The sequence below is a fragment of the Lissotriton helveticus genome, chromosome 4_1 (assembly GCF_964261635.1).
Source record: "Lissotriton helveticus chromosome 4_1, aLisHel1.1, whole genome shotgun sequence".
Classification (NCBI taxonomy): domain Eukaryota; kingdom Metazoa; phylum Chordata; class Amphibia; order Caudata; family Salamandridae; genus Lissotriton; species Lissotriton helveticus.
In genome coordinates this window covers 623986947-624014586 of record NC_136063.1, presented here as the reverse complement: position 1 = coordinate 624014586, position 27640 = coordinate 623986947, and the positions used below count along the sequence as shown (strand labels likewise).

At 46.8% G+C, this 27640-nt stretch overlaps 1 long non-coding RNA gene across 1 annotated transcript in view; it reads left to right on the top strand.

The window, feature by feature from the left end:
• The first annotated feature begins 279 nt into the window (after positions 1-279).
• Positions 280-27640, top strand: part of LOC144827266 (uncharacterized) — a 46321-nt gene continuing 18960 nt past the window's right edge. Inside the window, exon 1 of the long non-coding RNA XR_013610107.1 lies at positions 280-555. This is a non-coding gene — a long non-coding RNA (uncharacterized LOC144827266). The remainder of the gene's footprint in view (positions 556-27640) is intronic.

The window sequence follows — 27640 nt, the reverse complement described above, 5'->3', positions numbered from 1 at the left end:
TCCGTGTCAAGAGCGGCCTCTCCTGGGAACTCTGCAACTGAGGCGCGCACTGGCCGCATGTAGTCCGGGGGCGTGGAGAAGGCGCAGGGCCGCGCATTGCACACAGTCGCATGCGTACCGGCAGCCATGTTAGGGGCAGTCCACGCGTCACGGGGTTATTTTTCGTCAGATAAGGTAATTTGAAACGACTGACGTTCTGCCTGACCCTCACGGGCAGCGCGAGCCCCGCCCGTACCGATATGTCATGCGCACTCGTAGTACTAGCTTTGTGATGGGGGATAGACGCGCGTGCACTCGCGCTGTTTTTGTTCGCTTTCGCACCACCAGCTAGTTAGTACGTGTCCCGCGAGCGTAGTGTTTACGTTAGCCACCGAAAGCGCATGTCCGCTGTTTATTCACCGTTCTCGTTTTCAAACATGTCGATCCCTCTCTTGTGCACGCTGGGAGCTTGGAAAATGAAACAGGTGTACCAGAAATGCACGTCGAGCGAGAACGAGCAGTTCACTTGAACTCGGCAGCGGCCAAAGTCAGCAGTCCCAGACTTAATACACAGTAGTAAGTGCAGATTCTGCCCACTTCGCGGGCGGTCGTCTCACGCGAGGAAAATGGTGACCGTGTCGAAATAAAATTATGCACATTTTATGTAAAAGTCTCGCCAGCCTGGGGGGTCTTACGACTGGTATGTTATTTATTGGCATTTGACATGTTTTTTAATGTTATTCTGTAGTATTTAGCGGTACTGCAACGTAGTTTAAGTGGCACCTTACAAATTATGTATAAAACAGTTTTTCTAATTTTTCATATTGTATCCCTAGATTGAAGAATTTAGATTTAATTTTTGATGTAGTTGCATAAACACAGCCCAGACTAAGAGACACGAAGGCAGCTCCTGAGCGACCAGCATCTGACCATCTCAGAATGTTGATACACTTCAGAACCAACCCAATTTTCCAGACCTAGAGAAAGTAGATAATTAACGTTTTGCTGTAACAACCCAAACATATTAATCTGCTCCGATGTGCAGTCAGCAAATGTATATTAAGACAATTAGTCTTTAAAACAACATAAAACGCACAACATTAAAATTCCTAAAATATATTCATACAGCATAGATCTCCTAAAACATTTATAAAAACGATCATAAAATATGTATAGGGTAAGATCATATCCAAACGTATAATCAAGCAATAGTATTACAGTACAAAATTTAATGGCAGCTTAAAGCAGACATCCTTCTCGTATTCCCATAAAAAAATCTCGTACAGCGATCGTATATCTCCCTATATCGCAAGCAACATCCAAATAGTTGATTTCTATTAAAAATACCACTGCTTGCGCACGGCTAAAAGTACCATATTTTACAAACACCGGTCTTAAAATGTCTTTCCAAAATGACAAAACTTTTAAGCTATTCATTAGGACGTGCAGAGTATCACATTTAACACTCAGGCCACTCAAGCATTTACCTGCCACACCCATTATCGCTGTTTTTATCTTGTTGCTACTATAGCATGGATTAATACCTGACCATAATCACAACAATTCATATCTTAGCCAGCGGTTGGGTAGTAAATCCATATAAAGGCACCAAACTTCAGGAATTGCATGGAGGCTGTCTCTCAGTGGATGGTTGAGAACTTCCTGAAGTTAAATGGAGAGAAGACAGAGGTCCTGATCTTTGGGAAGGATCAGGAAATCTGGTCCAGCGAATGGTGGCTCTCCGTGCTTGGGCATTGCCCTTGTCCAGCCACCCATGGTAAAAACCTGGGTGTGCTAGTGGACACTGCCCTCTCTTTAGAGCTTCAGGTAAACAGGACGGTCTCTACCTGCTTCGGCGGCATTAGAACCCTTAAGAAGATCTCCCACTATTTATCCCCCGATGCACGTAAACAGGCCACAATGGTATTGGTGTCCTCTAGACTGGACTATTGTAATGCCCTTTATATGGGCATTAACAAGGGCCTTATCCACCGGCTCCAGTTGGCACAGAACGCGGCAGCAAGATTAGAACTGAATCTTCCGAGCTACAGTTCTGCTAAGGCCGCGCTTAGGAGCCTCCTTTGGCTTCCCATGGATCGCAGGATCACTTTTAGAATCCTATGTTTGACCCATGAATCCTTCTAAGATGCCGGTGCAGAAAACATCAAGTTGCTTGTCCAGCATTATGCCCCTAGTAGACCCCTTAGATCCGCCCACAAAAATCTACTCGTGGTCCCTAGGTGGCAGAGGGCCAGATGGGGGTAGAGCCTTTTCCACGGCTGCGCCCAAACTGTGGAACTCTCTCCCTCTAGAGATCTCTGGCCAGGCCTCTCTTTTATTTCGCAAGGCCTTAAAAACATGGCTCTTTCCATGATTTTCCATCCTTTAGCTTTTTTTTTTTCCCTGTGTTTTCCGTCCCTTTCTCCGCACCAGCGCCTTGATGCCCTTGAGCTAAGTCTGCGCTTAACAAGACTATATTCATTCATTCATTACTCCAAGAATGAAGAATAAACTGGACTGAAGGCTTCCTCTTCAAATACTGCCTATGTGGTCACTAGATGTTTCCTTTCTCATTGTTCGAAGTTCACTCGAAGTTTCTATAAGCCACGTCTGAGTACATAACCTAACGTTCAATTCTTTGCATATAACCTCACATGGCCTAACTTAATTTGCTATGCGTTGGCTCCTTTTTTTTTTTTTTGGTAACCAATTTGATTTTAAGAGTTAGAGAACGAAGTAACAGCACCAGTTATGGTTACAGTTTACAAGGCAAAGACAAAAACTCATCGCGTCTGTATATAAGAAGACAATCATGAAGAGGATATTGACGTTCCAATTCCAGTTCTTAGTTGCGCTATTAAAAACCTTTAGTCCTCCACCACCCCAACCCATTTGCCCCACTTTCGGTGAATTTTTTTCGGCATCCTTTGGTGGTTGTTGTTGTGCGGCACACCAGTCCTTGCTGAGACTATGATTGTTTTGGGAGTCATCAATGCGTCTACCCAGTCAGCGTCCTCTAGGGACCCAAGCCAACCCTCCCACCTGTCCCGGAGTTGAGATAGTGAGTTGGGGGTGTTGTTTGTGAGGGAGCGATACATACAGGATATCCCTCCCTTCCCCAAATTGCCGGTCATCACCTGAGCTTGAGGTGGGCTAGACTCGGGTAAGGAGGTGCCCTCTGAGATGTGGGAGTGAAGGGTGTGACGTAGCTGCAGGTATCGGAAAAACTGGGTAGAGTGAAGAGAGTATCGGGCCTGCAAATCTTGAAAGGAGCGCATGTGGTTCCCACTCCAAACATCCCCCAATAAGGAAATTCCAATGAGATCCTATGATCTGAATCCTCAGAGGTTAGCAACCTCTCGGAGTCTGGCACCACACCACAAGGGAGTATACTGGGTCAGTTTATCTGACCAGTGTATGTGCTGCAAGGAGGCCCGCCAGACTAGGAGTACACCACATGTGACCTCAGGGAGAGTTTGAGGAACGGTGTTGCCGTACAGCATCCCTTGAATGTAGGACAGGCCCAGGGTGTGTAGCTCCAGACGATACGCCGGGTCAGACCAGTCACCATTAAACCAGTCATGCACGGTGAGGAGCCGGGTCGCTAAATAATAAAGCTACAGACTCGTCATCCCAAGCCCGCCGTCAAGGGGTGGGATTCGGCATTGGGCAAGGGCCAGCCTGGGCCTCTGGCCGCCCCCTAAAAACCTAGTGGCCAAGCTGTCTATCTCCCAAAACCACGGTCTGGAGAAGGAAAGGTGCGTATTTTGGAGCATGTACAGGAATCTGGGCAAAATCATCATTTTAAGTAAGGCTATTCTGCCCAGAGGGTTCAGTGGCAGCGTTTGCCATTTGTGGATGTTGGTGCGGACCCGTTTCACCAACGGGGTGACGTTGAGTGACCAGGCGAGGTCGGGGAGAAGGGCTACCCAGATCCCTAGGTACTTGAAGGACTGCCGCTGAAGAGGAATCAACGACTGCCAATCAAAGCACTCCTCTGAGAGGTGGAGGGGAACCAGGACCGATTTGGCTGAGTTTAACCGAAGGCCAGAGGTGCGCTCGAAAAGATCCAAGGTCCGGAGGCATCGGGGTCCGACCGAGCATGGTCCGCTAAGAATAGCGCAATTTTATCCCCTTCAAGGCCGGGCCATTTCCATCCCGTGAGAAACTGGTCAGAGTGGACAAGACAAGCGAAGGTCTTCATCGCCGATGCAAAAAGGAGGGGTGAGAGGGGCATCCTGATAAGAAAGGGGCGGGACAGAGATCCATTGACTAGAACCTGAGCTCGTGGCTGACAGTATAACGTCTTGACCAGGTTGCGGAAGGGGGTGCCAAAACCCATTTCCTCCAGGACCGCCTCAAGGTATCTCCAATCTACCGAATCGATAGCCTTCTCGAAGTCTACGAGAAGAAGAGATATTTAGGGGGTCAGCTGGTGTCGATTCGCTAGAGCGAGGTGGAGGCGCCTGAGGCAGTGTCTGGTTCCCCTGAAGGGCATAAAACCGCACTGGTCAGGGTGGACCAGCGTGGTAAGGTGTGGACGCATGCAGTTGGCCAAGACAGACGCAAATATTTTAATGAGGGAGATGGGTCGGAAGTCAGAGCAACAGTACGGGGAGGCTGAGATTTAAGAATTACCACAATTGTGGCCAAGTCCGTCTCCAGACGGAATGAGCCGCGGTCGATCGCTTCTTGGTACATCTCCAGGAGATGGGGGGCCAGAGTCTCCTGGTAGGACACATAAAACTCCAGGGGGAGTCCATCCGTTCTGGGTGTCTTACCCGTAGCCATGCTCGATATGGCATCATGAATCTCTCCAGGGGTGACCGGAAGATCAAGCGCCTCTGCCTCAGATTCGCTGAGGCGCGGGAGGGTAAACTGTTCACTCCGGAGGAGGTTTGGGAGCGAGAGACCAGGGGTCCGAGCCAAATGGAGAATGGCGTAATAGGCGGCAAAGCATTGGGCCACCACCGCCGGGGCACGATGAACCTCTCCACTCGAGTCGATCACCTCAGGGATGATACAATTGGCCATAGGATAGGTGGCCAGACGATGGAGTAGCTTCCTGTTTTTATCTCCCCATCCATATACTCGGGCCACGGAAGTCCTCCATAGCAGCTTAGCAACCTCCAGGGAGGTCTGTCTAATCTCATCCCTCAGGAACGCATGCCTTCTGTCCTGAGCTTCGGTTCTTTCCTCCAGGGGCAAATTCTCAAGCTGGGTGGCCTGGGTCTCCAGGATTGTGAGCCGGCAGTCCTGTGTTGCGTGGTTAAGTTTGAGTTGGCTTTTGGTAAAGCCCCAAATGGTGGCCTTTCCGGCCTCCCACAGGGTGCAAAAGGAGGACACCCATCCTTGTTTGCTGGCAAAGTAGAGGCGAAGCTCGGCTCCCACCTGCTCTCTAAATTCCTTGTCCTGGAGGAACCAGGCATTGAGCCACTAGATCGGATGCAGGGATTCGGGAAGATTGCCTATGTGCAGCGCCACCGGGGAGTGATCCGATAGGCCCCTGGGGAGGATAGAGATATCCTCAATCGCCTGGCAGTCCTGGGCCGGTAGGAAGATATAATCAAGTCACGCATGGGTGTGGTGAGAGGCTGAGGCCAGAGTCTCCAGGCATCCCGAGACCTAAGCTGGATGCCCAGGTCGACAGGATGCCCGACTGGGCAATCCTGGAGGTGGAAGGGGGTGTAGCGGTGTCGGGGTCGGGTCCATAACAGCATTGAAGTCTCCCCAATGGCTGTTGTCCTCAAGGGCAAGGAAGCAACCAGTGAGGTGAGTCACGTAAGTGTAGAGGCCAGCAGGGAGCGGAGGAGTAGACAGCAAGCAGATTGAGAGGTCACTACCAAAGGGTCCCTTCCAGGAGGACAAAACAACCCTGAGTTTTTCTACATTATGACGTTGGGCATATCACAGGACCGCTGCACGTTTGACCTTATCCAGCAGGCTGTTAACATTCCAGGACAATATATGGAGCGGCATCATCCCGGGTGATGATCAGGCATGGGGAACGTGAGTGAGGGGCCGGACAGCCAGTAAGGGTGGCAGATGCGGTCGGTATGCGGCTATGACATGAGGTAGTGAATGCAATAACAGTGTTGGGCGATGCGCGCTTGCCTTGTTGCTGAGAAGGAATACAGGTGCAAAACACAATGAAAACAAACCGTACAAACCGGGGCATCCACCCCTCCCCCTGTTCCTCCCTCTCTATACTTCAGGAACAGAAGCATCTGTCGCCCAAACAGTAGAAAACTAAGAAAGAACCAAACTAAAACGCTTGGGAACAGGGAATCGTGGAGCACCCCTCCTCATAGTAGGATATTCATATCTGTGTCCAACGGGAGATCAAATTAATAACCAGGCAGAGTGCAGCCCCAGGAATTGAACCAGTGATAATCAGAAGAGACAGGTGGACTCAAGCGGGGCCTGTAAGAAGTGTTGGGCTGCGGGAGAGGTCCATGTCTGGTAGATCCAGCAGCGATGGGCGGGGCCGAAGCAGTCCCAGGATCGGCGCGGCCCAAAGAGCCAGACCGCCGGCCAGCAGCTTGGGAGTCAGCTGCCATGAGGGGCCTAAAGGAGAGTTGGAGCGGGAGCACCTCTGCCCCCTGCGCCTATTGGAGCGATGGCGCTGCGGTCGGGGGCCAGGCATGTCCTGCCGGGCACCCCCAGCACTGTTTGCAGGAGGCGGATTTGGGGCACTGAGCCTGAAGGGGCGTTCCTCTGTCGCCCATGTCCATGCCTCTTCAGGGGTGTCGAAGAAAAGGGTTTTGCCCTTGCAGACGGGCCGGGAAGAAGAGCCGGTATTGGATGTTGATGGAGCGCAGCTTCTGGTTGACTTCCCCAAACAAGCGGCGCTGGCCCTAGACCTCACAGGTGTAGTCAGGAAAGATCATAATCGTCTGACCCTCGTGTTTAAGGTGTTGCTGTTTACGGGCCTCTGCCAATATAGATTCTCGGTCATTGAAGTTAAGGATCCGCATTATGATCGGCCTGGGGTGGGCGCTCCCGGTGGTGGTTTAGGAGCAAGTGAGCATGGGCCTGTTCAATCGTGAACCATGGAGAGAGGGAGCCCTCTGGTATTCATGAGCGTAGCCAGTGCTCCACAGAGTCAACCGCTCGACCCTGCTCCACGCCCTCCGAAAATCCAACCAGACTAAGGTTGTTGCGACGGGACCTGTTTTCGGCGTCCTCAGCCCGCCGATGCAGCTACTGGGTATGAGATTGGAGGCGAGCCACCTGGGTCTTAAGCGGCTTAACGTTGACCTCTACGGTGGAGATGCAAGACTCTGTTTCTTTAATCCGGGCTATGGCATTGCGAAGATCCTTCTGGATAAGAGTCACGTCAACCTGGACTTATGCAATCTTACTCTCCACGGAAGATTGCGAGGCTTGGATACCCTGGAGGATGGTGGACAGGTCCGCAGCAGCAGGGCCCTCCTTGTCTGCGGTCCCTCCAGTTGCTCCGGAGTCCGTAGTAGTGAAGCAGTCCAGTTTGGTTTGAGTGGCGGGAGATTTTGATGCTCTGTCCCTACCCATGACAGCTGCCCAGCAGGCAGAAAGAGTAAGTCCAGTCCCTGAGCGCTCAGGTGGGAAGAAGGAGGGAAGGAAGAAGGTGGTTGCGGAGGAGGGGAAGGACCCAGACGCTCCACACCTCGCCACCCGATCGGCCGATGTCCTCCTTCAGCAGACCCACTCGCGTCTGTGGATGAGAGCCTCAATCGTGCAGGGGTGCGATGGAGGGCTAAGGCTGGCTTTAGGACTAGGACTCCAGGGCCGAAGAGCACGAGGGACCAGAATGCAACTCCAGGGTGTGGAGGCGGTGGGCGAGCTGGTGATCAAGGGAGGGTGTAGGGAAGAGAGCAGGAGGACCACACGCACCCCGTCGTCCGATACTGTGGCCGAGATCGCACAGAGGGTTGTAGTGTAGTTCCTATTATCCCAATAGGCTCTGCGCATTGGAATAATATCTTCAATAGTATAGACGTAGGACAGAGGTTAACTAGGTCTTCTACTGACGATATTAGACTTAAAGTTTAGTGTTTGCCAGCTAGCTCAGAGTTCACTAGAAACTTTCTCGAATAGACAAGGAGGAGTTTAACCTCCCTGGACAGACAAGAAGGGATTTCGTTTCTGACAACCATAGAACATGACAACTTTGCTCTCCCCTAATCAAGAGTGTATCTCTAGAGTCGTGTGAAAACAAAAGACAACTTATTTTACTCAGTCAGTTCAGTGCATTCTTAGTTTCACCAGATTGTAGAGAAAAGGAAGAGACGGGCGTGTTCAATAAAAGATGTTATTTATTGATCAGTCTCTTTTCTCATACAAGAGAAATGAATCGCTATTATTGCAATACTTATTGTTAAGTAGAGTGCATACAGTAAAAACAGAATTATAAAATAATACTGTAAAAGCATTGATATGGTTTCTTAGCCATATGATACTTAAAATTGATAAAATAGATACATACATATATACATTGACTAATCGTACTCAACTGGTGCTTCTAACTACGCCTACCCCAATGTACCTGACCTAAGCCTAATACGTGGGCGGGAGTAGATAAGTAGCAGTTTAAGTTAAGTTTGCTTTGCCAAGGGTCTGCTTCAAGAATTCTCTGCAAGGGGTTATTCAGTTCAGTACCTGGGATTTAGAAGGCTGGAGGGCTGGTATCTCTATCTCAGGGCTTGATATCCCAGCTGCCTGCAAGGGCGGCTGGAAGCGCCAGAGCTGGATTTCTTGGCAGGAGAAAAGGCAGCGTCTCTTTCTCAGCGTGTCAGAAAGGAGGGGCAGCGTCTGTGGGCTTCGCTGTCAGCTGGGCTCCTCGGCAAGTCTCGCTGCTCCAATCTTGTCACCACCTTGTGTGTTTGCCTAAGGCAATGTCGGTATTATTTATACCTGAAAGGTGCCGAGATTGACGTAAGGATGGACATAAATACGTCAATAAGGATGTCATTAGAACTGGTCGTTCGCACATTCTTTACTGAAGTTCTCGGCTAAATCAAAACAATGGCTGCGGGGATTTCCCAGGTCGCTGTAGGTTTGATTTGTTTTGAGAACTCCGTATGCCTATTAGGGGGCTGGAGAAATAGTGCTTGCCTAATGAGATGGCATGCGCTATGACCTAATCAGATAACGGGCTTCTGTGCCGTTGTATGGCTAATCAGATAACGGGTTTTTGTGCAGTTGAATGGCTGCTAGTTAATTATTAACCAGACAAGGGTCAGAAATAGGGGGATCGATACAGTACCCATAGTAAATACATCACACCCACTCCACGTAATCTATGTCCATATTTACAAATCTAGGCATAGTAAACAAAACTAGTAGTGCATGTGTATACCGAACCACCCCAAAATACAATCAAATGCATTTTGAAAATTGGAAATGCGAAATACACGAAAAGGTGAGTATAGTTACTATATGCACTTCAAGCAGTATCATAATGCAAAATCTAATACGCATATTTTGAAATCAGCAGGAACGAAATGCGGAAATTACACATGAAATGGCTCTTAATACAGAAGAAAATTCGAGACCATCTCATCACAAAATCATAAATACTTGTGAACATGCTAGAGGGTAGCTAATGTCTCTAGAGTAGCTAAAAATAGAAATTTTGTTCTCTAAGAATAGTTTTACTTTAAGCAGAAGATAAGTGTCCCAAAAAATCGTAAATATTTTTGGAAATGGAAGGAAAAAAAAAATGTCCCGCTCTCCGTAAAAACTGGTGAGAAAATTTCTTATTGCTTTATTTTCAAAGTTGAAGGCCAAATTCGGGGTGTCGGGAACGCCGTGTGCTAGTTTGCTCAAAGTCATTCTTTCTGCTCTGGTGAAAACATATTGTTGAGACTTTCGAAAAAACTGTCAACTGCTTCTTGCGAAAGTTCCACTAACTCGGAAAAATTAATTAACATGCATTCATGAGCATGATTGCCTTCATTGATGTTTCGATCAGCATAGCTGACAGAAGGTCGTACCTGATCGATGCTGCTTTCATCTTGTACTTCACTACTCTTCAATCGTAGTGGTGAAGTCTCCACGAATGCCGTCATCAGGATTGGTAGCCGCTGGGGACAGTACAATGCATGAGCCGTTACCGGACCCAACAAAGTCTCTGCGTCCATTGGCACATCCGATTGTAGTGTCAGACAGGTGTCCAACACGCATTCTTCGCCGCATAGCAAGCACCTTAATACAGGCATAACACAACGTTGCCACATCGGTCCAAGGACTTTAGTTATGCGGTCCCTGTAGCGTATGGCTAGGATCGTTTCTTCCATTGTCGCTGGTGTCTTGTCTGTGACGTGGTTTGCCATAGCGAAGTAACAGGATCAAAAATAGGATGCCTGCCACTAGTCCCAAAAGGAGAGGAAGTCCGCCAAAGATGGAATGGACAAAATCAGGAAAAATACCCAGATGGCTTTGAATGGGGTTAAAGCTCCCGAAAACACTGTCTTAAATACACTCGAGATTCCACTTGTATCAGAAATATTTAAGATTTCGCTCAGTATTTCTGCGAAATGTATGGGGTAATTGGTTGATAACAGTGAATTAATCTCTGCAGTTGTCCTTGCAACTTGGAGATCATACGTTTCTTTTGATGACGTTAACCGGGTTGGCGTCTGTAGGAGCACAGTCTTCATTCTGCTTAAAGTATCAATTCGAATAGAAGAAATTTTCAAACTGGGCCATAACCTTGCCTCCCTGTCTCGAGCATCGTTTGGGAACAATACTCGTTCACAGCACATGACCTTCGTAGTCACGGTTATGAGATAAGGTTTTCCGGGCAGCAGACTGCAACATCTGCGATCTACAATTAGAATGTAACTCCCGTTCGAGAGTCTCCTAAAGAATGCTTCTATTTGTGTTGCAGGTGTGCCTAGCTGGTGACATGAAAGGTTATTTGTAGTCCCTTCACAGGCTCCATGCAAACTAATACCCTGACACAGAAGTGTACCGCTTAGTGACCTTGCACAATTATTGCCACTAAGAAACACATTCTGGCCTTTATTACTAACACATGTGTGTGTATAGGGCAAGTTCCATGTTGACTTAATGTACCCTTTACCCAACCTTTCATACTGGCCTGCCTGTATATATTTTTGGCAGTATTGAAACTGGAAAGTTGTTAACGGGATATTAATTATCCCATGTATTATCCATTCAATGACAGGTCGTTCTGACATTGTCAATGGTAATCTCTCAAGTTTTTCAATGCTCAGAATTGTATAGTCAGCACCCTTCTGTGCCAAACTGATTTGTTTATCAGTAAGGTTAAAGATATTAAATAGTGACGTTGTGTTGATTAAACGCCAAGGCACATAGCCTGAACGCAGATTTTGTAACGTCCAGCCAAGTTGTACAATATAACGCAATTGGGACTGACCGTGTTGTAACATCAGTAAGTCTTGCGATATTATATCGATTGCTGAAGACACAATACTGTCCAGTGAATATATTCTGGAGGACAGAGTCATTAACCCATTGTCCACAACAGAAAGTGATTTTTCCAAATTAATACAGTCAATTTCCCGTAGTTTTTCTGCTGTCTCAATTTGAGTTTCTTTCCAAGCTTCATTGTAAGCTGCATATATAGAGGCCGCTATGAAACGTTTTTGACGCTGTTTGCGTGGTCCCATAATGAAATCACGCAAGTCAGCACCCTCTTGAAGTAAAGTTAGATGTTGCTTAATTTCTGCCAGTGTGGATGTTTGTAGCCATTGAAGGCAGAGCTTGCCCACACTGTAAGTAGTTACTATCCCTGGATGTTGTCTTTGGGAATATCTAGGGTCTGGCCTGGTCAATTTGAACCCCTGTATTTTGTTCAGGAATCTGTCTTGACAGTTATTTGTGTCTGTGGGCCAGATCAACCATTGTTTCCAATCAGGATGTGTTCTGTTTTGGTTTAAAATATGGTTCACGTCTATCTCAACATCTATAGAGCTATTACTGTTCGTTGTTGGCTTTGGAATAGACGGTTTGTTTAAGTCTTTGATTTTGGCTAAGCCAAGACAGGTAGTTTGTTGAATAGTCTCATTCAAAAATATAATTTGTTCTGCGATCATGCAGGCTCTGAACAATGATTCTATACCTTGTACTTGCCAATCTTTTGTACCCCAAACAGTTTTTGCTTCAATGTTATTGTTCCAGAAATCAAAACCAAATGTATTCATTTGCTCAAAAAATGAATCTGAATATATCAATTTCGTGTTTGTAAGCATGGTCTTCATACCTGTCTTATTCGACAATTTGAAATAAAATGTTTCTGCATTACTTGTGTTAAACCCTGAAAAATATGAATATTTATCATAAAATGTTTTAGAACTACCCTTTGGAGGAGTAGCACAATGTTCCCATTGGTTATAATTTAAAACATTTCTAGGTTGTGCAGATTTATGGAGATAATGGTTACCATAGTGGTTGTAGCAGAACATTTGATCATAATTAGACGAACCCTGCAAATAATCATGTTCTGTAAATTTAGCAGACATTACTAGGTCAGACATATCATTAATACTTTCAAAGTCCCAATCATCAGCAAATGTGCTTGGTTTTACAAAGTCACTTAACGAGATCTTAAATTGATGTGGATACTTCAGGATTTCAACCGGGCCATAGATTTCATAATCAGTATTGTCCCATGCTACACCGCCTGGTATAGGATTGGCTGTGAAGTTCACTGAAGAAAGTTCTCTTTTCTCGACATGTGACGATGTGTGTGGTTTAAGGACCAAGTTGATTTTCTGGCTTGCTGTGTCCATTTTAGCATATTTTCCCTCAATGAAATGTCCCAAGCATAGTACCATGATGAGCCAAAGTATGAGGACAAATGCACCTAATGTCACCCAAATTTCAATCCATGGAGAAGTCAGATAGGTTCCCTTTAGTTGATGAAAAAGTTCCTTTGCTTTGTCTTTAAAAGTTTTTGTTGATGGCTGTACTTCTGGTTCACTTGGATCTTCAGAAAAATCATCGAAGTTGATGAAGTAGCCGGATGCCGTTCTGTCAATTGTTCCAATTGCTTCTGGATTACTTTTTGCTTTTGAATTTTGCTTTGTTTCATTAGAAAAGTCTGTAGTTACATCATCGTAGGTTGGTGTTTCTTGATGAAAAGCTTTGATTTGGGGTTTAAGAGGTTTAAGTTCCATTGCTTTATTGCATAGTCCTTGTTGTTTCACTGTAGATTTTTCAAATGTGATCAGTCTTTCAGTTTGAACCTCTGTGGATGTAGCAAACTTTGGTGTTCTGCTACTTCTTGGGAGTCCACTTGGCCTACTATTTGTTATCGGCCACATGATTGTGGTTTAACCAGGTCGATGGATATGACTCGGTTCTCCTTTTTACCAGCAAGGGGCAGTAGTACTACTGATCTTGTCCCGTTGATAGACAAGACAGGAACTGCTTTTCTGTAAGAAGGCCCAAATTCCTTCTTTACCGCGATCTTCTCTCTGACCAGATCCCCGACTTTTGGAATCCAGACAGGCCTTGCTGGGACAGGTGGTTTTTCTTCAGTGGTTGTTGGCTGCTGTTTCAACTTTATGTTGCTCAGGTCTTTTCTTGTTTCATTTAAGTCCTGTAAAATAGCCAAACGATCTTTGATATCAAACCATTTATCTTTAACCACTGAAGTCTGACTATCAAGGTCCTGGATCAACATTCTAGTCCCGAACAATAGTTCGTATGGACTGAGTCCTTTCAGAGAATTTCTTGGCCGGTTATTAAGACTACGTTGGACACTTATTAAATGTTTGACCCACCCAGCTCCTGAACCTAATACCTTTGCTGTTATAGATTGCTTTATGCCTTGGTTTTTTCTTTACACCATCCCGTTTCCCTCAGGAAGGAAGTGAGAAGAGTCCCGCAATGCAATGTTTTTTCTGGCCAGGCACCCCCCATAAGCTGTTTTAGAGCTAAAGGAAAGATTTTGGTCAGAACGTAACATGCTTCTAGCGTATATGCCATTATAGACTCGCAAATCTTTGTATAACAGTTCCGACGTCAGCCGAAAGTTGGGGTCTACATTATAAGTGAAAATAGTCTCTACATGTTAATATGACGCATTATTCATACTGGGTGTGTTTATGTTGGTAGCCTATTCCTTATTGAGCGAAAAGCCGTGGGAATATACCGTTTCGTTCACCACTGCGATCTCTGTTGCAGTTTGGACAGTTCCTCGCGAATAGGTGTTGGTCCAGACTCATTCCTGGCCACCAGTATGTTGTTTGTAATTCTGCTAGAGAATTTTTAATTGTGCGATGTCTTAGACCCTCGCCAATATGTGCGTCTACTATTAACAAGACTCTCTTGTCCGTGTTTGGAATTACTCTATCCCCCACTCCAGGGATTCGTGCAAAAGGGACTGAGTTTGCATCGATTATGTATGTATAAATGAGTGGGTAATTGATCGGTAGCGCTGAGCAGTCGCCTTTTGATGACGTTTTTACTGCCAGCACAGTTTCACCGTCAATGTATTTTACTGCACGCTTCTTTGTAGCTACGGAAGCCGATTTAGTTGCTACCGCTGTGGATGTCTCAGCCAATGAATTCCCTGCAACGTGAACGCCATCACGCCGATGACTCAGTGAATGTATCACGTGAGTTTTTGGTAGTTCTTTCTGTAAAAGAACTACTTGTTCCCAAAGCACTTTTTGCTTTATTGTTGCACCTGTGTCATCTTTGTAACCATTTTGAATCCATTTCTGTAAATCGTTATTGTATGATTTGACGCAGTAATACGAATCGCACACTATAAGTGTCGGGAATTCGCGATCTGCATTATCTAGCGCCATTTTTAACGCTATTATTTCAGTTTGTTGTTCTGAATTATTTTCCACTGAGTGTGTTTTTGTAAATAGAGGTCTCAATTTACCTCCGCGCCACACGTCTTTTACAATTTCGCATGTGGCGTTGTAAGCCAGCTCTCCCCAAACTGAGGGTTGAGCATGACCGTCTGTATATATTACACAGGCGTACTGTCGTAAAGGCAGAATGTCGATTGGCAGAGGGTATTCTCTCTCATATTCTAGATATTTTAATTCTTTCATTTCCGGGTCAAAATAGTATTTTACTTTGTCTGTAGCAACAGAATTTACCCATCGTATCCATTCTGGATTCAGTGCCGTTGTCGGTAAATTACATGGTGTTGTTAATGCCTCAAAAGCTGATTCTGCTGTTCTGACTGTAACCTGTCTATCGTCGGCTTGGTATTTTTCTTTTGCTACAGCTGTTTGAACCGCATGAACAATGTTTTCCTTAATGCTGAACCTTTTTTCAGCTTCTGTGTACAAATGTGATTTGTATGCAATTGGTACCTTCTCTCCCTCATTAGAGGTTAGGTACGTGAATCCGCATCTTCCTGGGATGACTCGAATCACAAGGTTGCGTGTGTTATCACGTGTTTGTAATTTTGTTTTAACTAACAATTCTGTTTGTAAAGATCTCAAAATTTCTGTGTGTTTTTGAGTCCAATTGATTCTTTTAAAATCTGGTTTTATAAGATCATAGAGAGGTTTAACTCTCTCTGCATAATTTATAATGTAAGTTCTTCCGAAATTTAGGAAACCTAGAATTGATTGTAAGTTTTTTAGTGTTCTAGGTGCTTGGATTACAGCACATTTCTCTAGGAAATTGTCAGCCAGGCTTTTGCCTTCACTTGATAGTTCATATCCTAAAAACAGGACAGTTAGATGGGCAATTCTTGACTTTTTAAAGTTGAATTTGTAACCCTCTGCTGCGAACCCAAGTATTATGGTGTTCACTCTCTTCAAGTGAGTATCCAAGTCATCATCTGTTAGATAGATGTCATCGACATAAGATAATGCCTCATCATCATATATTTGTAGTAACTCTGTTACTCTTGCTGAGAATAATCCTGGGCTGTTCTTGAACCCCTGGGGCAAACGGCAGAATTGTTTTTGCGCGCCATTTATTGAGAACGCGGTCAAATATCTGCTCTCTGGTGCTATATTTTGACAGAAGAATCCATTAGAGATGTCTAATGTTGTTTTGTATTTTTTGCGCACTATGTTATTCATTAGTGCAGCACTATGCGAGTTTTGTACTGCAAAGGTTTTGCAACATGAGTTAAGGTGTCTGTAGTCCAAAACAAGACGATATGAATTATCTGGTTTGGAGACAGGAAACAAAGGATTATTCATTTGTGAGGTGCAAGTTTCAATCACCCCCTGGTATTCAAGTTGATCTAGGATCTCTTTTACCCGTTTTTTAGCTTCTTGCTTAATTGGGTACTGCCTTTGTGCAGTAGGTTGTGATTTTAACTGTATTTTGTGAGGAGGAGAGTCCTCATCCCATCCCACATGGTTTTTATATAATGCAGGAGCTTGGGCTACTGCCCACTTTCTTGCAAGTGTATATTTTTTATGAATTGGAATATGATTTGAGAAGGCAGGCATAATTATTTCTTCGCCATGAGGGCACTCCCTGACAAACTCTGGTGGCCAGTCTCTTTCAGCTAGAAGGATGTCATAGCCCTTGGAGAGATTATCCCAAAAAGACCCCTTATTTTCCTAGTCTTATCCCCCTCTATACGCAATGTTATTTCATATATTTTATGAGGTTTGCTAACTCCGGTATCTGCAGTTTCCACCTGAATGTATTCATTCGTGTCCACTGTCTCCAGATGAGTCATAAGGATCTTGCGAGCTATGCTCACTTCTGCTGCGCTGTCTAGCATTGTCTGAGCCCATTCTCCGTTTCTCAGCTGTGTCCTCAGTATTCTCGGCATGGTTGATTACTTTAATACTGGCTACCTTCTTTTTTGGAAACTGTAATTTTATATTTTGATGAGCAGGTTCCTTGTCTTTGGACTTGACGTGCTCTTCCCTGTGTTCTGATCGTCCTCTTCTTTCCGATTTCTGCGAGGAAGTCTGAAAAGATTGAGAGGGACGTGTATCAATATCTTGATATCTATCAGGTTTTTTTATATTATCCCTATTTCTAAGGTTGTATTTTTTCACAAAGGGCTCCCTTTGGGGAGACTTGCGTCCTTGGTCCGGAGATCTTTCTCTCCGCTGAGGAGACCTTCCTCTGGACTGGAATCTTTTTTCTTTGGGAGTGGATTGTTTTTTTCCATCCCAGCTCTTCTTTTGATCGTTTAGATTATTTTTAATAAACACCTTTTCAGGACTTTCAATAAGTTTTAAAGGTATTCCACCCAAACTATCTCTTCCTAGTTCTTCATAGGATTTTTCTATGATTCTGGCAATTTCAAATGGTTGATCTGCTATATTTGTCTCTTTCAACCTCTGGCGGATCGCCACATTTGCTGCTTCTCCCTTTATATTGGCTAATAATATTGCCGAGACCTGCTTGAAGTCTTTTAGTAGTTTCATACCAAGAGTTAAAGCAGGTTCTGGACTGTATTCATCTTGAATTTGTTTTAGCACATCTGGTATTACTGACATGGATGGGACACCATGTGTTTTTGTGTAAATGGAAGCAAAGACTGTACCCCAAGTGTCACAGTCCTCCACATGTGGTGCGATTCCCATTGGAAGACAGATAGTCAGAATTCTGTGTTTCTCAACAGAGGTGGTATCAGGGAACACTGCCTTTATTTGAGTGATTTTTTGTGCTAACCAGAATGGAATTTGTTCCCGTTTTGCGGGTACTTTACCTAGACAGGACTGTATGTTCTGTGGTGTAATTTTATTTGTGTTCCCCTGATGAGGGATCAGCTGTGGAATTTTAATCGATGGTTGGACTGTTGAAGTCCGCATTACATATTGGACTAATTGTCTATGTATTTTAATTAATTGTTTTAGCTGTGCTAAAAGATCTGGTGCAGGCATTTCTTCAGAGTCTGGATGTGGTGTGTATCCGGCTAGGACCGGCCACGTTGCTCCTGGTCTACCTAGTGGACCGAGCCTGGTGATGTGATTATTATGTTTTAGGGCGCCATTAAACCAGAGCAGGTGCTCTTGGTATTTGAGTGGTATTTCCACCTCCTCGAAAGGAGTGTACTCATTAGGAGGTTCCTCTATTTTATAATAGTGGAAGTCCTTTGTTACAGCGTTTGCTGCTGGAAAGTTTATCCATGAATAGAATACCTCTGTCTGCCGATATTCGTGTGCCTCAATTACGAATATGACTGTACCACCTCTCGGTGTCAGCCCATTTTCTATAAGTTTTAAAGTTATAGATTTTCTTATGTTGACCGGGATGAGTATTGCATCCGGGTCTTGGTGTACGACACTATTGTCATCCACTAGGAGTTGAGCTGCTATTCTAGCTGTCTCCCTTTCTTCTTCAGTTTCTGACATTCTACTGTCAGGAAGGTTATTTTGTTTATTTGCAGATCAGGTTTCTATGGAAACAAAGATTAGATGCACAATATTTTGGAACAGTGTATCCTTCAACGTTGAATAAACCAAGAACCATACTTAGGAGTCTCCTCCTACGAAGTTTGGCGGATATAACCTTTCACCCACCTCAGACGTCTTTGGAGTATTATGGGGAAAAAGGGGTCTGTGTGAAAAAGCACGACTGAGTTACTCTAATGTCTTACGTTAGATTTATCGCCTATCCAAACCGTTGGGCGCCATGTAGTGTAGTTCCTATTATCCCAATAGGCTCTGCGCATTGGAATAATATCTTCAATAGTATAGACGTAGGACAGAGGTTAACTAGGTCTTCTACTGACGATATTAGACTTAAAGTTTAGTGTATGCCAGCTAGCTCAGAGTTCACTAGAAACTTTCTCGAATAGACAAGGAGGAGTTTAACCTCCCTGGACAGACAAGAAGGGATTTAGTTTCTGACAACCATAGAACATGACCACTTTGCTCTCCCCTAATCAAGAGTGTATCTCTAGAGTCGTGTGAAAACAAAAGACAACTTATTTTACTCAGTCAGTTCAGTGAATTCTTAGTTTCACCAGATTGTAGAGAAAAGGAAGAGACGGGCGTGTTCAATAAAAGATGTTATTTATTGATCAGTCTCTTTTCTCATACAAGAGAAATGAATCGCTATTATTGCAATACTTATTGTTAAGTAGAGTGCATACAGTAAAAACAGAATTATAAAATAATACTGTAAAAGCATTGATATGGTTTCTTAGCCATATGATACTTAAAATTGATAAAATAGATACATACATATATACATTGACTAATCGTACTCAACTGGTGCTTCTAACTACGCCTACCCCAATGTACCTGACCTAAGCCTAATACGTGGGCGGGAGTAGATAAGTAGCAGTTTAAGTTACGTTTGCTTTGCCAAGGGTCTGCTTCAAGAATTCTCTGCAAGGGGTTATTCACTTCAGTACCTGGGATTTAGAAGGCTGGAGGGCTGGTATCTCTATCTCAGGGCTTGATATCCCAGCTGCCTGCAAGGGCGGCTGGAAGCGCCAGAGCTGGATTTCTCGGCAGGAGAAAAGGCAGCGTCTCTTTCTCAGCGCGTCAGAAAGGAGGGGCAGCGTCTGTGGGCTTCGCTGTCAGCTGGGCTCCTCGGCAAGTCTCGCTGCTCCAATCTTGTCACCACCTTGTGTGTTTGCCTAAGGCAATGTCGGTATTATTTATACCTGAAAGGTGCCGAGATTGACGTAAGGATGGACATAAATACGTCAATAAGGATGTCATTAGAACTGGTCGTTCGCACATTCTTTACTGAAGTTCTCGGCTAAATCAAAACAATGACTGCGGGGATTTCCCAGGTCGCTGTAGGTTTGATTTGTTTTGAGAACTCCGTATGCCTATTAGGGGGCTGGAGAAATAGTGCTTGCCTAATGAGATGGCATGCGCTATGACCTAATCAGATAACGGGCTTCTGTGCCGTTGTATGGCTAATCAGATAACGGGTTTTTGTGCAGTTGAATGGCTGCTAGTTAATTATTAACCAGACAAGGGTCAGAAATAGGGGGATCGATACAGTACCCATAGTAAATACATCACAGGGTTCCTAGTCGATTTCGCTCGTTGGCCCGTAGCTGTCCTCAAGAGGGGATCCAACCGCAGAGGGGGGCCACCGCTGCCCGAAATGGCAGCTGAGGCATCTTCTGCTCCTCACCGATGTGCCAGGGGGCTCCCCCCACTCCGTGGCCCTCAGACCAGGGCCCCCTCAGCCAGCCAAGCAGGGAGTGGGGCGGTTCTCAGACCTCAGATCGCGCATGGGGTGGGTGGGGCCCGCACAGGAGATTGATCCCCTCTGTCGCCTGAGCGACAGCCGAATCCCCTACCTCCCAGGGCCAAGGAGAGGCACAGCAGCAGCCCAGCTCCAGCAGACACCCCTACTCCTCACCTCTGCAGCAGTCTTCAGCCAGGTCCCAGGCGCCCAGGCCCTGCCGCCAATCTCCGCGTGCAGGCCCTTCGCGGGATGGGGGCCTAGAACCAGTGTGGGCTTCTGTGACACTGTCCCGGGCTCTCTCAGGTTGGGCCGGGGAAGGTTTAGGGAACACACGCCTCCCACCGTCGCTGTCCAGACAGCTCTTCAGGACACCACCAGTGTCGCAGCACCCAGCTGGTGCTTGAAAGCGACCCCCCCGGAACGCAGCCACAGAGCTGGCGGTCGGTCGTGTGTCCAGGTGCACCCACGGCTCAGACGCAACTCCGGAGCGTGCGGCAGGCCGGCCCTACCAGGCCGCTCAGAGCGCTCCAGGCCAGGCAGAAATAGGCCATCACTAGAGAGAGCCGGCTCGAAGGATCAAGCCAGTGCAGCGCCAGCCGCCTCTCTGGATCTGCAGGCTGCTGTAGGAGGCAGAGGCGGGAGTCGTGGAGGGGGCCCTCTCCAAGGCCCCACACGCCGCTCGATGCCTGCGGCTAGTCCACTCCCTTCTCAGGTGACCTCATGCGCCGGAGGCGCTCCCGAGAACCCCAAGCTCCACGGCAGAAATGCAAGCCGCGGGATTCAGCAGGGCCTGTGCAACACCGCTGGCCAGCACAAAGAGAGGGGGGTGGTGGAGGGGGCCCAGGCCCAACGCTGTGTGACTGAGCAGCCGATTTTCCCTCCCCATCAGCAGGCAGTCCAGGCCTCCGCACGGTTGATCCGGGGGCAACTCTCAGGAGGTGGAAGAGCATCCTCCTCGCCGCTGCCTGAAACGGCTGCCGAAATGCCCAAAATGGCGGCTGACGTCTCTGCCCTCTACACGGAGCCACAAGCACCGCAAGCACCCAGAACCAGGCACCAGGGAGACCGACTCCCACTCCAGAAGTAAGGCCGCGAGGAGCCGGCAACAGGCTGCCGCGGTGGAAGCAGGGCCAACCGGAAGAGGGATCCCCAGGCGGGCCTCCAGCGACGGCCAATCTGCAGTTGGGTGAAGGGATCCACGCCGCACCTGGGGCAGGTACTGCGTCTGGGTGCGGCAGGTCTCTTAATCATCCCGGTCACGACAGGGAGGTTCTGGTCCAAACTGCTGGTGATGCAGGTGCCACGAGTCAAGGGACGGAGGCCGCCATCTTGCTGGGAGAGCACCGCGCCAGTGTGTATAACGATTTTGCAGCATCACGGGGCGCTCTGCGGCTGGAATTTCAGTGCCCGCCGGTGCAGCAAGTAGATGGCAGCGGGATGAGGGTAAGGACAGGCGGATCTTGGGCGGATAACGGAGGGGTCCAGGAGCACTCTTGAAGTGCGACCGCCATCTTGACGTGCCAAGCCACTCCCCCGCATTAGCTCCTTTTTTGTACCACAGTGATACCTTTTGTCCTTTTCCAGCCTTCAGCCATTGCCACAATATAACTACTGCTGCCTGTGCCAGGTAACTCCATGATGTCAAACCTGTTTCTAATCTTACTGCCTAGATCTTTACGGACCTTGGCAGGGGCAGTAAGCGTTTCAAATATTTCCCCTCCTCAGGTTCCCAGCAAATTTTGCCACTTAGGCTTAACAGCTCAGGGTCGAGAGTCAGCTGCGTGATCTGACCAATTTCCTTGAAGACTGCAGCCCAAAAGGCGGCTATACCTGGACAAGTCAAGGCTAAGTGGAGGAAGTCCGCCAAGTACGTACTGCATCTATCACAACGCGCACTGTCCCGCAACCCATATCTTTGTAGCCTCTCCGGTGTATAATACACCCTGTTGAGGTATTTGAAATGTATCAGGCATTCCATTAAGTGAGATACGCTTCATGCAATAGGACCACATATTGTCGTGTATACTCAGATCCTGCTGCCATGCTAAGTGTGCTTTAGTGTAGTGGTTCGCCCTATATGACATGGATGCATTATAAATGGTCGCAACAATGCGCTTTGGGGATTTCGCGCGTATAACTAGCGTTAAGGCCAACAATTCCGGCGGTTCAAGATATTCTTCCCCTTATAGCTCTCTAAGTGTGTGTCTCATTCTATGAATTTGGTATCTTGTCAATATAGTAGGTGTCGGTTCCGCAGTACTGAAGTCCTCCCAAACTCTAGCAACCCCATCATCAAACAGCTCCCCAACCGTGCGTATACCTAGAGCATGTAGCGCCTGCGTGACACCTCTCTCCCTACATGGATGCAGCCACATGCACCAGTCTAGCTTCGCTGCTGGGTAATAAAGAATCGCACCAGCCTGTAATTTCAGTAGGTATTGCCAAGCATGTGTCGTGGAATTAATAGAGTCCAATATACATGTCCTGTGGTCAGCTGCTTGAAACAGCAACGCAGGGAGCGGGAGCGGAGCTGCCACTTCCGATTCTATGCGTAAGTGTGGTATATCTGGGGAGCCATGCATCCAATAGTACGCATGTGCACACTTTGCAGCTCTATAATATAAATCAAAATCCGGTGCGGCCAAACCACCGATAGAGTAAGGAAGCACCAATACCGTCCACCTCACCCTCGGCTGCTTACCAGCCCATGCCAGTCTGACCATCAGTGAAGTGAGTCGGTCAAAAAAGGTTTGTGGGAGCACCATCGGTATATTAGTGAATAAAAATAGAAGTCGCGGTAGGACTATCATTTTCATGATAGATATTCTACCAAGAAGAGACAGCGGCAGCTTTATCCACTTTTCCACTTCATCTTCCAGTTTGCTAAAGGCTGTCCCGTAATTTTCCCTAAATACGATGTCAGAGTCTGTGTGTATTTTAATACCCAAGTATCTAACAGCTTCTGTAGACCACTGTAGGGGATAGTCTAGTTTAAATTGAGGGGTGGTAGGTTTAAGAGGAAAAATAATGGACTTCTGCCAATTAACATGTAGCCCAGAGAGTCCTCCAAACCTCACCACCTCCTGTAAAATTGCCGAAAGGTTAGATTCAGGGTGTCTGATGTACAGGAGTGACTCATCAGCATATGTGGATACTATAATTTTGTATCGTGGAAAACATATACCTCGGTTCCCATGATACTCCAGCAGTGCACATGCAAGTGGTTCCGCCACTATAGCCTAGGGTAGTGGAGATAATGGGCAGCCCTGCCTTGTACCCCGTGATATGGTGATGGAGTCCGTAACTATATTACCTATTTTTATACGGCCAGTGGGCTTGCTGTAAAGTGTGCCCACTAGTTAAAGGAAGACTGGACTGACTCCCATCCTGGTCAATACATGTGTCATGAATGGCCATTCCACCAAATCAAACGCCTTCTCTACGTCCAAGAAGACCGCCACTGCTGGTGTATCAGGCTTGATATGTTGTAGGGTACCAAAGACCATACGTATATTGTAGGTTAAATTGCGGCCGGGAACAAAGCCCGCTTGCTCCGGCGTAACCAAGAATGGGACTAAGGAGACAAGGCGATTAGCTAGGATTTTCGCGAATATCTTCGTGTCTACATTAAGGAGGGACAAGGGACGGTACGATGCACAATCCTCCGATGTTTTACCAGGTTTGAGAAGAGCTACAATCACTGCCTCACACATGGAGGGTGGCATATGCCCTGTAACACACGTCGTCAAACAACGTAGACAAATGTGGAAGCAGCAAATCTATAAACGCCCTGTAGAAGGTAACAGTGAAGCCATCAGACCCCGGAGCGATTCCTGCCCTCATACTAGTTAAAGCTAGAGTGATTATGTCTCTCTCTATGGTGTCTCATGAGAAATTCCCTATGTATATTGGATAACCAAAGGAGTTTTATGTGTGCCAAGTAATCTATTATATCTTCCTTAGTTGCGGTGTTCTTAGATGCATATGGCTCAGTATAATATTGATTGAATGTCTCTGCTACTTCTGAAACCTCAGTTAGAAGCTCGCCCTCAACTGACCTGACTCCGACGGTTTACTGCGTAACTCTACGATTCTTAAGTAGTTGTGCTAAAACTGACCCCGGTCTCTCACCCTTACCATATATTCGCGCCATAGCATATTTACCCAGGTGTTTAATTTCATCGTCAGCAGCAGTATGGTATTCTCCGAGCAGCTCAGCGAGCTTCCCCCTAGTCAAGTTGTCTGAGTTGATCAGTAAACATCGCTCTAAAGCTTTGATTTGTGCCTCTAAGTCTGTTAGGCGTTTACGGATAGAGTGGAGCACCCCTGAGTGTTTGGATATGGTGAGCCCTCTAATATAAACTTTAAAACCATCCCAGACTACCTGGAAATCATCCACCGAGCCCACATTCTTCTTAAAAAAGGTCTCTATAGCTTCTGCTAGTTCTTCCTTGAAAGCTGCGTCCAGCAATGAATATGGGGGAAATCGGCAGGTAAATAGGGATATAAGCCTGGTAGGTATGTCCAGAACCAGTAGGATTGGTGAGTGATCAGAAAGCGTACGTGGAAGTACCTGACAGGCGGATTCTGTCACAAAGAGGCCATGCCGCAAGCCAATAGTCTATGCGTGTATGTAAGTTATGATATGCTGAGTAGTGTGTATAACCTCCCGCTTGCGAATGTTGCATGCGCCAAGTCAAACCTAATTAACGCACATTCAACCTCGCTAGCAGCAGCAGTAATATGTCTCACAGGACCCCTCGATCTGTCTAAATTGGGATTCGGAACCATATTGAAGTCTCACCCCCCCCCCCATAGCTGGCACCCTTCAGAATAACTACCCATTCTATTTACCAGTGTTTTAAAAAAACTCAGGGTTATCATAATTAGGGCCGTATATGTTAACAATGCGTAAATCCATGCCCTTCCCCCGACACTAGTAATTACATATCTACCTTCGGTGTCAGTGAACAATGGATCGATTGTAAGTGTAGCCTTAGGGTTGACCCATGTTAGCAAGCCCCGCGCGTGAGTGGTGAAGTCTGCGGCATGTATACTTCCATGCAAGCCCCTGCAGCGTAACAGGGGGGAATTAGGTGTGAGGTGAGTTTCTTGCCTTAGGGCGACATCTATATTATGCCTCGTCAGGTAAGAGAGGACCCTACGTACTTTTCTGTGGCCGTTCAGTCCTCTCACATTCCATGTGAGTGCTCTGAGTGTGTCCAGTTTAAATTTTTTACCGTCTCCATCTGTTTGCAATTTGGGGTCAGTCAGTGTCACCATGTCTCAACCGTGTGTGGCATTGCGGTGCTGTCTATCAAGTACGATCGTCCAATAGCATGTGCAATACAACATCTGAGTCCTAACAACCCCCGAACCCCCTCCCACATCAAGGCCCCCCCAACCAGGACCTAACGAATATAGATCCATGAATCCTCCTGTAACAAAACAAACATTGCGCAACTTCGTGTCAGAAAACAACAGTCCCTCCCACCAAGAAGCGACAACAACAATACCCCTAGTGTGGATAACACTCGTAGGCGGAGGTTGCCAGCTATGTCTCCTCGCCCTACTGGACCATGAGTGACAACCCTCTGCACTCCCACTATCAGATTTTAAACATTAACAAAAGGCATACGTACCACCGCCCCTATTGTATCAGTGAAATAAAGAAAGCAGCCAAGCCCGCAACATCACCAGGCTTTAAGGAATAAAGCCTCTGGGGAGGCAGGATCAAAATTGAGTATTAGCAAACAACATTCCCTTCTAACTAAAAAAAGCAACCAAATCTGCAACACCACCAGTCTTTAAAGAAGTAAGCCTCTGGGGCAGGAATGAGCAGAATATAATATCAGCAAACTACATTCCCCTCCCAAAATCATGCATCTTATCTGTGCGGCGATCAGTCTAATATCAGTCTTGCTCCTCCATGGAACCCCCACCTGCTCCAGCCAGGGCCTCATTACCCGGGTTATGCCGCTGCCCCTTGGTCCACTCTTTAAGAGCCTTTTGCAGCGCCTTACGATCTGTAAAAAAGAGCTATCTGCCCTGGTGATTGATGCGTAGATGAGCCGGATAGAGCATTGCATAATCAATGTTGCTGTCTCATAACTGCTTCTTGAGTGGAACAAACTGGCGCAGCGCCTCCTGAACCTTCATAGTAAAGTCCGGGAATAAGGCGAGTGTAGACCCCTTGTAATGCAAAGTTCTTTTCTCCCGTGCAACTTGTAACGCCGCATCCCTGTCGTGATATTTTAACAACTTTACTATTATTGGCCTTGGAGGGGCGCCGGGCACGGGCCAAATGAGCGATGAGCACGTTCTACCACAAACATGGGCGAGAAAGTGTCAGAGCCCAGAAGCGTGACCAATAATTTTTCAATGAACTGCTCCATGTTGCCGGTAGGCGTCGTTTCCGGTAGACCAATAATTCGCAGGTTACATTGTCTAGACCTCGCTTCAAGGTCTTCGGACTTATCCTGCAACACTTGAAACATCCTGTCCAAGCGTTTGTGGTTGGTGTCTGTTTCCGTCTGAGCCTCCTCCACTTCTGAAATATGCCTTTCTGTCATATCAATGCGTTCAGCATGTATGTCGAGCCTTTCGGATATCTGGTCCATACGATAAGAAAGTGAATCAATCTTTGTTCATAATACGGTTAGCGTGCTTTGCAGGCCCTTTTCCATAGAGGTTAACATAGCCTTGATGTTGCCATCTGGCGTGTCACTCCCCCGCTCACCTTCCTGCCCTCTGTCATCTGCTGACTGCGCGCGTTCTCTGGGCTTGCGCTGGTCAAAGGACAGCTTCTGTTGTGTTTTGTCTGTGCGACCCATTGCCTGCCGCCACCACCAAACACGCCAATTCCAGATATGACAACTCACCAGCAACCAGTGGATACGTACGCTGCAGCTGTTATATACCAATCGAAGGGGGACAATGGGCTATCACAGGTCCCTGCTCGCCTGTGAACACGTAGCCAGAGCACCAGCAGAACTCTCCTCTCGCCTGCCAATGTGAGCTCCCCGCCTCTAAGCGCTATGGACTCGGATACGGCAAAATATCAGGAAGCAGATCGCACAGGTGCAATGCAGTAGTTATGTCCACAGCAGCAGAAGTGCTCAGCAGTGACAAGCGCAGCAGGCACCCAGCAAAACAATCAAGGTGCTAATGCCTTAGTAATGCCCCCAGCAGCCGAAGTGCACAGCAGCGTTAATCTTTGCAGCCATCAATCATCACAATCAAGGGTCCAAATTGGGAGTTGTTCTAGGACCACCAATGCGCATGTGACTTTATTGGATGCCAGTACTAACACTAATGGCGGCCCGTTCTACCCTCCAGCGTCACTCCTGGAGGGGCCGACAGCAGGAGTCAGCACTCCAAGGCACCCTGCCAAGCACAGGGGGACTGCAGGGCGCACCTTAGCATAGAGATGATGTCGCTCCGGCCTCACCTTCCTGCCGATCTTGCTCACGTGTCACGGCCTCCAGAAACCACTTCAATTAGGCCACCACGTTGTCGCTCTTCCACCCCTCGCTCTGCCACAGCACAGGACAACGCACTCCCCTCTATGTACGCC